The sequence below is a fragment of the Bos taurus genome, chromosome 2 (assembly GCF_002263795.3).
Source record: "Bos taurus isolate L1 Dominette 01449 registration number 42190680 breed Hereford chromosome 2, ARS-UCD2.0, whole genome shotgun sequence".
Taxonomy (NCBI): domain Eukaryota; kingdom Metazoa; phylum Chordata; class Mammalia; order Artiodactyla; family Bovidae; genus Bos; species Bos taurus.
This window is the reverse complement of record NC_037329.1, coordinates 73,860,003-73,864,592: the sequence shown is the minus strand read 5'-3', so window position 1 is coordinate 73,864,592 and position 4,590 is coordinate 73,860,003. Positions and strand designations below refer to the sequence as shown.

The window sequence follows — 4,590 nt, the reverse complement described above, 5'->3', positions numbered from 1 at the left end:
TAGGAAGCTTGGAGTAGTGGAAAGGATAATTTTGACAAGATCCTGGATTTGAACATTTCTATCCACAGGATCACAGGCAAGCCATCTAATCTCTGAGGGCCCAGTTTCCTCATTTATAAAACTGTGCACCTGCGTTCAGAGTAAATACAAGAATCAAACTTTGTTTAGAGGGCACAAGCTCCTAGCACAGAGCCTCACACATACTCGAAGCTAGGAGTCATTGAACTGCATCACTGCCAGGGCTAACTCCCTGCTCCACCCCACATAATATTGGGAGAAAATGAAACTTCTTTAGTTCAGAGACCAATGAAACATCTGATATTTATGGAGGGAAATAATTCACACTCACTGAGCCCCTACCATTACCAGTCACTCTTTTGGAAGCAGCCTCACCAAAGCTCCATCAGTTGTACATGATTACCTGTTCTAACAGAAGGGTAAGTCAAGGCTCAGAGAGGTGGTGGTACCTTTCCCAAACTTAAATGTTGGAGCTGGAGTATGATCCTTGATCTTCATGACTCTAGAGAGTCAGTTCTTCTTACATCACAGAAACCACCCTGTTGCTCAAGCCAGAAATGATCAAGCCTCTTGGTTTTAATCTCTTAATAGATCGTAAGCCACCTACTTTTCTCTGTTTCTTCCGACATCCTGATCCATCTCTTCCTTTGTGAGTAAAGAAGCCATCAATTCACAAGACCAGTGCTAGAGAGGAAGTGTGGCTGGGAAAGTGATCATGCAGCAACATTGCACTTCTCTTTGATCTTTTGCAGAGTCTGTCTGTAGGTTAAATAAGAAAACAGGAATAAATTACCAGTTTTCACACCCACTGGGCTTTCTATCTGACTGCACCTATGAACACTGAAGTCTACAGCTTAAAACAATTCAGTTTCCCCATAACCACAGTGCAAGTCCTTTAAGATGATGGTTCATTTACTGGTCTCATCTCTCGAAACCCCCTACTTTTCAATGTGTACTTCTGGTGGCTCAGATGGTAAAGAATCTACCTGCAATGCAAGAGACTCAGGTTTGATCCCTGGTTTGGGAAGATCACCTGGAGAAGGGAATAGCTACCCACTCCAGTATTCTTGCCTGGAGAATTCCATGGACAGAGGAGCCTGGCAGGCTACACAGTTCATGGGGTTGCAAAGAGGTGGACACAACTGAGCGACTAACACTTCCACTTTCATTCACATCAAGCTTGCGGTTCTCCACATACACCATGTTCTTGCTTGTCATTCCTTCTACTCTCAGTCCTTTATCTTGTTAATCCTACCTAACCTAAACTGAGATTCAACCCAAGCAACTCCTCCAGGAAGTCTTCCCTGATCTGCCAAGTAGGTTTAACTCTCCATCTGAATTACTCTCTCATCCTTACAATTGCCATATTGTATCTAAATGGCTATTTAGACATTTATCTCCTGCATTGAAATGTGAGCTCCTCATTGACAGAGAGTATACCTTAATTTACTTTTTTAGTTTCATTGTTGTCTATTATGGCTCACACATAGAACAAGTTTAAAAATAATGTTGAATAGGGACTTCCCTGGTAGTTCAGTGGCTAAGACTCCTAGCTTCCAATTCAGGGGGCCTGGGATTTGATCCCTAGTCAGGGGACTAGCAATGGCACCCCACTCCAGTACTCTTGCCTGGAAAATCCCATGGACAGAGGAGCCTGGCAGGCTGCAGTCTATGGGGTCGCTAAGAGTCAGACACGAATCACTTTCACTTTTCACTTTCATGCATTGGAGAAGGAAATGGCAACCCACTCCAGTGTTCTTGCCTGGAGAATCTCAGGGACAGGGGAGCCTGGTGGGCTGCCGTCCCTGGGGTCGCACAGGGTTGGACACGACTGAAGTGACTTAGCAGCAGCAGCAGCAGCAGGGGACTAGATCCCACATGCTGCAACAAAGTTCAAAGATCCCACGTGCCACAACTAAGACCCAGGGCAGTCAAATGAATAAATAATTTTTTAATGTTGAATAAAGAATCACCATGGTGTTCTTTTTGAGAGCTAAGCACCCCAGGAAATGTATACGAAGCTAAAAAGGCAACAGGGTAGGTGAGAAGAATAATGTAGCCCCCAAACAAATGAAGAATAATTCCATGGTGATTAAATGAATGGCACAAACATCATGCAGAAATGCCAAATGAACCCACAGTGCCTTATGAGTGGACTGTATCAGGAAAGGCTGCAAGGAATTGCTGAGCATTGCTCTGCAAAGGTGTGTCCACATCTTCTGTTGACCTGCACACCCCTTGTGAAGGGGATACCTCACTTACCTACTAGTCTGGGCTGTCTTCTATGAGATGCTTTCCAAGGAAATCCTAGACTGAGAAGAAAGGAAGTCATTATTGATTAATCAATTGTTCAACTGACAAAAAGTGATAGTCATTGGAACAGGAGGAGTGATATCAGCCATCATAAGAAAGGAAGAAAACCAGTCATTGACAATTGAGGTTGCTTAGCCAAGTCCTTTGAAGAAGTGAGCACAGAAGTCTTCAGAACCAAATTCTCAGTCTTTACAATGGGTATAATAATGGCCAGTCAGTGGTGTCATCATGAGCATTAACGGTAATCATGAGTGTAATGAGCCTAGTCCAGTGTCTGGTGTATGCAATAAACTATAGCCGTGACTGATGGGTCAGTTACTTTTCCTTTAGTTCTTTTCATTTCTGGAAGCTGAAATCATCTAGAAAATATTGGTTGAATTTGGGTGCAAGGAGACAAGTAAAAATTGTTTCTCCAGAGGAGTCTCTGCTGGTATATTTGTTTTCTCTGAAGTGCCTCTTTTATTTAATCCTCAATATTATTCCAGTATATCTATTATAGCAAATAATCTTAAGAAGGAAGGCTTGAATTTTGAAATAAATTGCACTCACAGATCATGCCTTAGAAAGTGCATTATTAGTGTTTAACTGGCAAAACTAGATAGAGAAGATCAATGATCTCACTGGAAAAGGCCAAATCAGATTTTGAGGAGATTTTGATTCACCCCCCTTTTCTTTTTTCTCCCTGGCAAAGGGAAAGCAAAAATTAAATGGTTCTGCATATGGTTTTTCTGCTTTGCACCAACTCAAGAGAGCCTCATTACTCTCGACTTGGGCAGCTCTGTGGTTCCTTTTATCTATTACTGGGAGTGGTTCAAGGAGAAAGCATATGGTGAAAATAAATCCTCCTATTTGCATCAAGTAATGCAAATATTTGACTGCAGCCTTTCTCTCTTCCTAGAGCTGAAAAATAGCCACCTATTTCTTCAGACCAGAATCTTATTACTTATCAATTATTTATCTGTTCCTCACTTCGTCCTGTCTGTGTCTGGCCCGGGTGAGGTTTCCCGTGTTGAGTCAAATTAAGCCACAGGCTCCACTCCTGGTGGTGCCCTCCCACCAATTCCTTTAAGTTTCAGCTTTGCAACCATACTCCCCCGGAACCCAAAGACTTTGGTTTCCCAGAAGCTGCCCGGGGAGCCATGGGAACAACTCCGAAGCATTGCCATGGAGCTTCCCTGGTAGCTCAGCTGGTAAAGGATCCACCTGCAATGCAGGAAACTCCAGTTCGATTCCTGGGTCAGGAAGATCCCCTGGAGAAGGGATAGGCTACCCACTCCAGTACTCTTGGGTGTCCCTTGTGACTCAGCTAGTAAAGAATCTGCCTGCAATGCAGGAGACCTGGGTTCCATCCCTTGGGTTGGGAAGATCCCCTGGAGAATGGAAAGGCTACCCACTCCAGTATTCTGGCCTGGAGAATTCTGTGTACTGTATAGCCCACGGGGTCCCAAAGAGTCAGACATGACTGAGCAACTTTCACTTCACTTCTTCACTTCACTTTGTCCTGAAATACAGCACTGCCAAACTATTCTGGATGATCAAGGGATTCAGATAAAAGGGCTACCAAGATAGAGCGACATCCAAAAACAGAAATTAAATCCATTTGTGCTTGCTTCACCTGACGAAGGAATTAGGCTAGAGGGTGTAATTTTTACCTACACTCTGGGCAAAATAAAGTAAATTAAATACAAGTTCAAGTTCTCCAGCTTCCGTTTTTATTGGTCCCCTCAGAACACTCTTCTCCCCTCCCCCACCTCGAGTTACACTCACCCTCATGAGCTCTCTCTTGCTCTCCAGGAAGGACAGGTGTTACAGAAAACCAGAAGTTCAGCCAAGGCTCCTGAGTCCCATCATCTAGTTCACAGGCAAGATCAAGATAGAAACTGCAAGAAACTGAGTATTTATTTTGTGGAATCATTAGTTATTAAAGAAAAAGGACACCAAAAAAGGTGTTCATACACATAAACACACATGAGCACATACTTTTGAGGCTTCAAATGTACTTATATTGTTCAACCAAATACGCATATTTTACATCCCCCAAACTAACCACAATTATACACAGTAATACCTCAAACTTCACAGAACTTTAAGTCTCCAGAGTTCAGATAGAGTTAAGAGGCAAAAAAACACCTGGATCTTGAGTAGCCAAGAGAAGAAACATTAGATATGGTTCCTGATTGCCCCCATGAACCTCAGGACATCTAAGGATCGGGGCCACTGAGTAGGAGACCTGTGCACCTTGGGAGGAGTGGCGAGAGG

General features: G+C 43.4%; 1 long non-coding RNA gene across 1 annotated transcript; it reads right to left on the bottom strand.

The window, feature by feature from the left end:
- Window positions 1–391: 391 nt before the first annotated feature.
- On the bottom strand, window positions 392–4,221 carry LOC132343145 (uncharacterized). The gene is made up of 3 exons (XR_009491860.1): window positions 4,099–4,221; window positions 2,281–2,330; window positions 392–777 (listed from the first exon to the last, which is right to left on the bottom strand). It is a non-coding gene; the product is annotated as an uncharacterized lncRNA (long non-coding RNA).
- Window positions 4,222–4,590: the final 369 nt, after the last annotated feature.